The sequence below is a fragment of the Micropterus salmoides genome, unplaced genomic scaffold (assembly GCF_014851395.1).
Source record: "Micropterus salmoides isolate LMB-PRFRI ecotype aquatic unplaced genomic scaffold, ASM1485139v1 Ms_hic_scaffold_3604, whole genome shotgun sequence".
In the NCBI taxonomy this organism is placed as follows: Eukaryota; Metazoa; Chordata; class Actinopteri; order Centrarchiformes; family Centrarchidae; genus Micropterus; species Micropterus salmoides.
The window spans coordinates 1-7,637 of record NW_024042934.1 but is presented as its reverse complement, the minus strand read 5'-3'; the positions used below and the strand labels follow the sequence as shown (position 1 = coordinate 7,637).

The 7,637-nt window shown below is 38.7% G+C and overlaps 1 pseudogene; it reads left to right on the top strand.

Annotated features, from left to right (window-relative positions):
- Nucleotides 1-7: 7 nt before the first annotated feature.
- Nucleotides 8-3,336, top strand: LOC119884647 (annotated as a pseudogene).
- Nucleotides 3,337-7,637: the final 4,301 nt, after the last annotated feature.

Here is a 7,637-nt window from a genome sequence, read left to right as displayed (position 1 = left end):
TCAGCAGTATACTGGTCAACACATACGGCTGCAGGCCCATCGTCATGATGGGGGGCTGCTTTTGTGCCACTGGCATGATCTTAGCTTCCTTCTGCACCAGCGTGGTGCAGCTTTACATCTGCATAGGAGTTGTTGGTGGTAAGTCCATCTAATCCACTTAAGTCCATTTGAGTTAATTTGATTAGCCTCTACTTTTAGGTAGCAGGTTAAAAATAACTGTATTAGGAAGAACATTTGTTTTGTTAAAGTCTAATTTGGTTCTTGACTTAATCTACCTCCAGCAAAATCATTTAGTTCCCTCATGAAAGCTGAAATATTCCCTTCATTAGGCTTTATAAAATCTTTCAGGCATATTTCAGAGACCTACTGTAGATACAGGATAGCTATCTACCATCTGATAATAAATACCCACATGTAGAGAGCAAAATGATAGTTGTGTCTTTACAGGCCATACTAAGGGCAGCTTTGAATTTTTAGTTTGATTTTGAACTAATTAAAAAACAATATCAACAATAGTACTTAATGGAGCATTTGAAAGGAGGATGTGTGCAAAAACCTGTGGTGACATTATTGGGAAATGTACATAGAAAATAGATAATAGAAGAAAATACTCTTAGATCTATTTTTGTAACAACTCTTTGCATTACAAGTTACAATTTTTATACATTCAACTGTAACATCAAATTATTATTTTAGTTTAATAACATTAGTTAATTGGAGTTAAAAATTACTAGCTAGCTAAAACAGAAAAAAAAAAAAGCATCACTCATGTTGCTAGCTTGTTGCCCAGAGACACTTGACACAAAGTATTACTTTTAAATTGGTTTCATATTTAGGTGATTAATAACTAAAATAGATCCTTTTTATAAGTGTTCTTTAGCACTGGTACATAAACAGTTGTAGCATGACTGTAGTCTAATGTCTAATGTACATCTGTCATCTTTCCGCATAGGACTTGGACTAGCCTTCAACCTGCAGCCAGCGCTGACAATGATAGGCAGATACTTCTATAAAAAGCGTCCCATTGCTAACGGCCTGGCGATGGCAGGCAGTCCGGTGTTTCTCAGCACTTTGGCTCCTCTCAACCAGTACCTATTCAACCAGTTCGGCTGGAGAGGCAGCTTCCTCATCCTGGGTGGCCTGCTATTGAACTGCTGTGTGGCTGGTTCCCTCATGAGGCCTTTGGGACCACCACCCAGCAAGATCAAGAAGGACGAAGAGTTAGCCGCCATTGCCACCACAACGAAAGAGAAGGTCACTGCCTGGCAGACAGTCAACAAGTACCTGGACTTGACACTCTTCAAGCATCGTGGTTTCCTCATCTATCTGTCAGGCAATGTAATCATGTTCCTGGGCTTCTTTGCACCTATTGTCTTCCTTGCAGCCTACGCTAAGGACATGGGTGTGGATGAGTACTCGGCTGCCTTCCTGCTCTCAATTCTGGCTTTTGTTGACATGTTTGCCAGGCCTTCCATGGGGCTACTGGCCAATTCACGCTGGGTCCGGCCCAGGATCCAGTACTTCTTTAGCTTTGCTGTGCTGTACAATGGAGTGTGCCACATCCTCTGCCCACTGGTGGAAAGCTACACTGGTCTGGTAGTGTATGCAATGTTCTTCGGCTTTGCATTTGGCATGGTCAGCTCAGTGCTGTTTGAAACACTGATGGACCTTGTTGGCCTCAGAGGTTCTCCAGTGCTGTGGGACTCACCACCATTGTGGAGTGCTGTCCGGTCCTCATTGGTCCACCTCTAGCAGGTATGATCTTTCTGTCTGAGAACATTATATTCACTTGACATGTATGTTTTTTACTGCCTTCACTTTAAAGTGTGTAAAAAATGTTCTGGCTATTAGTGAGACTGCAGGTCAAAGTGACCCTAATCCGATTTCTTTGCTCATATGGGACTCAGATCTGATCTTTTTATAACAGTGTGAACAGTCCAAGTCACATGAAATCTGATCTTTTCCAGTTTGGATTTGGGCCACTTTCATATGTGGTCCAAATCGGATACAGATCAAATATTTTTAAATGCGACCTGAGTCTGAACACTCAGATCGGAATTGATGCGGCCTTGACTTTACTCTAGAGCAGCTGTCACAGCGGTGCTGCGTTTAGCGTCGTGTTATGCTTCTGTGCATGCGGGTCACTTTCAGGACATGGAGAGTACACACTGGAGTCTGATATGGGCCACATTTAAGTAATAACGTGAACTGTCAAACAAAAAAATCTGATCTGGGAAAAAAAATTAAGCATTAAGGTCTGCAGTCTGAACGTAGCCTTAGTTACAACATTGTTAAAGCCCCTTCTCACCAGAAAGGTGCAGTGGTTTTAGAAGCTTGGTAGTGACTATTCACAGTAGTTAGCTAGCATATTCCTGCTAACTGCAAACATGGTAACCAGCTGGGAATATGCCAATGCTCGTCAGCCCGAGGCAGCTTGGTTGCTAATGCAATAAAATACAGGACACAATGTTCACACAGATTATTATAAAACCTTTTTTGGATCACTGACTTTTGTCTCATAACTGGCATCAAACCATGCTGTTTTCATGGAAGATATTTATATTATTTATACTATATATACTAGATATTTTTACTCTGGCAGAGGGGGTTATATAAGTGGAGTAATGCAACAAATATAATTGCTATCTTCTCTTGTTTTGGAATATACGGGTCTCCGCTCCCTCAAAGGTCACCAAAGTTGACACACAAGATTTACTTGTATGTCCTTCACCCCTGTGAGCCAATCAACTGATTGTGGCGATAACATTAAAACATTTCTGATTTCACATTGAAATGTTGTTTTTAAATGTGGTATGACCAGGCCATTACTGACATTTAGACATGTTTTCTGTAAATTATATAAATTCTACTTGGCAATACTTTCAAATTCTATAAATGATAGTTAACATTTAAAAACTTTGTGCTATCTTGCAGGAAAACTGGTCGATGTCACAAAAAACTACAAATACATGTATTTTTGCTGCGGAGCTGTCGTGATTTTGGCAAGTATTTGGCTCTTCATTGGAAACTTCATTAACTACAGACTCTTGGAGCGCGAGCGCAAGTGTGCAGAGATGTACAAACGGACTGAGACGGAAGATCCAGACCAAGTTCAGGATCAGAAGGAGGCCGATGGGAAAGCCCAGTCGTCGGAGGAGGTGGTTGAAAAAAGTCAAAAGGATGACGAACCTATGCAGCGAGAAACCAACATCTAGATCCTTGTGCTCTGCCAACAGCTAACCCTCATCTCCACGACAACCTCGCAACACCCTCCACTATGATCAAACTGAGCACCAAGCCAAGAGGTGCCTCTCGGTGTTCCACCAGGCTCTATTTTGGGTCTCTGCACTTCTCTGAAACTAACTGCCAAAGCAAAAACTATGTTGTAGGAGGCTCAAGAGTATCAGCTGACTATAACAGAAATATTTACCATAAAGAAAAGTGTAAGATACTATTATGCATGTGAAGAGGAAAAAAGTAAGAAAATTTAGTGGAAAACAGTGTAGTAATAACTATATTTGTTTTTTTTGCTACCTTCACCTCATATCGGATTTACTGTAAATACAAGACTGCAGCTGACGGAAAAGAACATTGAAGGCAGACCCTAGTGGCAGTTAAAATCAGGATGTGGGATTATAGTCTGGTATGTAGGAACTCCAAAAATTATGTCAACTGAGAGTTAACATAGCGAATCCACAGATGTTGACAGAAAATGTGTTAAATTCACAGACAATCAGCTCTGCTTAAGAAAAGAATTATCTGCTGCAGTTTGTGTATGGTTGATTTTGGTTATGTTTGTTTGTTTCAACAAGTTAAAATATTTAAATCTGTAACAACTAGCGTCATTCTGTTCTTCCTACTGTGTCTTCCGATGTGACGTGAATGCAGCATCAGTGTGTTGCCACTGTTCCAACAGCACCAGCAAACTGAATTCATGTTCAAAATTAAATCTGTCTTCACAACACAAATGAACAAGAGGAATAAATAAATAATTTCTTTCTTTGAGTGAAAGATTACTGGTTTGATGCTAAAAAAACAGCCAGTGTCTTGGGAGTCTGAGTCTTGGTGAAGTTTTGAGCAGGACCCTAACTGTGCATTCACACCATGAGTAACTTGGTTTATGCGTTGCTCATTTTTACAGATTGTGGACAGTTGTAGGCTCTCAATGGACCAACTGTAAGATCAGACACGCTACAATTGGAGGGGCTTATTTGTTACAACATAAAACTAACAGATAAAACTTTTTCAGAAATTATCATTGGATCATAATGATGAATACACCCATTCCCCAAGCTCCAAAACTCAACGTTGTGGAGAAATGGGCAGCTCTAAAAGACTGGAATCAACTGCTCCTATTTTATGCTAATGTCCGTGAAATCATACCAATAGGGAAAAAAAATAGGAGCTGACTTCTGGCTTGATGGTGGCACCTGTTGAGCCTAAAAAGTTTGAGTCTGATTTTCCCTGTTGTCTGCTCTGTAGGAAGCAAAAACTCCTGATGACTTGTTGATGGCTTACTCGCAGTGTGAATGCAGCGTTAGCAATCCCAGTGCACTGGAAATGGTTGATCCATCTAATCAATTATATGTGTCAAACAAGAACGCAAAATCCTAATTGCCTGGTTGTAATATGACAATTGGGTGCCGTATAATTCCCACTTCCATAAATAAAGAACAGATGTGTTGACAGCTGGTGACACTGGTGAACATGTACTATGCTACCCACCTGAGCACTGTAATGTTGTATATTGTAGTAAAACCTGCACAAATGTCCCACTTTAATACTTTCAATCAATCATAAAATGCTTCCTGCAAGTCCTCCGTGTTCCATATTACACTCATATACAGTATGCTGCTCTGAGAGAAATGGCCATAATTCACTCCAAACATCTTTACAAAACTGCTGCAATTCAATGAATTGAAATATGGTTGAATGTAATTTCCTCTGTGGGCCTTAATACGTATTAATGACCAAAAACCATCTGCATAATAACATTTTTCTACACATAAAGCCCATGCGCAATATCATCCCTCAGATTTTAATGCAGATGTACAGGGAAATGTATTTCTTGTGGTCATGTGACAGTCCATTCTGTGATACATTGCCTTATATGTAATGTAATGAATGCAGTGGAGTTGTACAGTGAATACTTATATGAAGCTGACAAACCTTGGTGTTAATGTGACCCACTTAATTTTGAAGTTAAAAACTCACAAATCAGTATAATCTGCTCCATGTCTCCTAATATGTCTGTGAAATGTTAAAGCTATAAGATTAAGTACTAGTGTTCTGTATAGTCTCTAACTCACTAACAGCATTCATACCAGTTTGTTAGAACATCTGAAGGAATACTACTGATACTACTACTAACTAGAATGTTAATCAAGTTTACTTGTATTTTCAGTTGTATTGTGTACAAAAAACTGTGCTAGATGAAGACATCACGTAACAATTTAAATGTTGCTGTAAATGTTAATATTGTTCAATATTCTATCCATTCCATGTGTTCACTTTTGTAAATGTCATCCTGCTGTGCTGTTGATCAGTTTCTCAATCTCATGGTCTCAAACGCTGACCAAATGGTGTCCTGTTTCAGATGTCCTAACAAAGCTAAACAGGTTTTAATAAGAAAGCAACCATGACAAAAAGCAATGTTATTGTCCAACACATGCTGTGAATAGTGGAATGTGTATTCAGAATCATCAAAATGAATTTCCAGCTGTGTAGCAGTGGTTCTCAGCCATGTTCTGTCTTTACCAAAAACAAACACTACGTTACTGTGAAACCCTCTCTGGTTTAAATCAGAGGAATTAGCTGCCGTTGTGTTTGGATGGTTAAATTCTGAGGGTATAAGTGTAACATTATTGAGAATATCTGCTATGCCGTTTATTGTACATCACATAATTTTGAAAGATTTGCACACTTCTGTTCCCTAGCTTAACAAAGCATCTGACATATTTGAGCTTGCTTCTAGACCTGGACTTGGTCTCACACCTCAGCAACATGTGGACAAAGCCAGTTTGACATAACTTACACACACATTGTATGTTTTCTTAGCTCGCCTGAGAGTTTGTCTGTTAGCTTAGCTATTCAGATTCTGTCTCCCATAAAGCAGTTAGTTCATTAGCATTTCATGTCGATATTAGACTGCAGTTTTACATTGCCATGTCTGTACCTTCCTTATAGCTCTTATAATGAATGACATGAATACCTTAGAATGTCAACTTCTCATGCTTGCTCTTAATTAGTGGAAAGAGGGACTACTTTCATTCACTAAAAACAGACATCACTAAGGTCATTGTACGTGCTGACTCCCAATGAGGGCGATAGACTGCTATACAATCCCTTTCTACCAAATAACACTGCCCCCTGCTGGTTCCAACCACATAGACCAAAAGCAAGCCAAGCGTCCCTTTCAACAGGAGAACACACTCATGCTCAGTACTTTTTGTAATGCCCAAACAAGGTTTCGGTTTCAAGGGTAATTTAAGTGAATTTCAACTTTTCCCCCTTTTTATCCATCCATGAGTTATCTGTATAATCACTAAAAAGAAAAAGAGCTGGTTGTTCCTTGTAGTTTTAAAATTCTGAGAAGGTAATATCACTTGCTTCGTACATGCTATTTAACTGTGTGATAAGGGCTCACAAGTAGATGTCCCTAACATTGTTCTCTGCTACAGGGGGCTACTGAAAACATATAGTAAATAACAGATGCTTGAAATGTTATGGTATTCTACTAAATGCAAGACCATGATGTTATTGTTAAAATGTAAGCATGTATTTGATCAGTAATCTATGAACAAGAGGAAATCAGTTATAATGTTTTATTTCAAATGGAGATAATTGATTGAATTCAACATGCACCGTTAGCCTTATCAATTATATTGCTTGGCATCTCATGTTTTGTTTTTCTTTCTTTTTTTTGTGTACAGTATATTATAAGTTTGCTTTAAATTTAGCTGATAGATTTATATTGAAAATGAATATTAATACTTTCACCCCTCTTGTATTACTTCTGTAAAGGTGCATAATTGTGCGTGTTTAAGTGTTCAGTTTAGGCAAAGAGCTGGCTGAAAATGGTTTTAATAACTGCTGCATGTCTTGTGTTTTCCCCTGATGTGTGGAATTAATATGCAGATGTAAAGGCTTTAAAGTTGGGAAGAGACTGAAAGAGATGTCACTTAGTTTCTATCGGATTACATGCAGTTGTGTCCCTAAACGTGGCAGAATGTGGCAACATTTCAGTTTTTAGGGTTGAATTGGAAAGCATTAGCTGTAGAAATGACAGCATATTGGAGTTTCAACCATGAAGCAGAAATTGGGTGAATAATCATTACAGTCATGCCATGGAGTGGAGCTTAGTGGAGTGTGGTGTCTTGCCACAAGCAACAATGAATTAATATTTAGTTACTGTTTGTTTTGACTCTTGAGTTTGTGCTCGGGACCTGGATGCACTTTGATGAAATTGAGTCTTTTTATTATATCAGAATTTAAAGTTTATATTGAATTCACGATTTCACATTCAGAATTCCATTTGACAACCCTGATTTTTAGAAAAGCAAATCTCTTCCCACTAAGCCAATGGGACCATTTTGGTTTCCATTAAGTGTTTATAACTTAACAAGATTCCAATATGC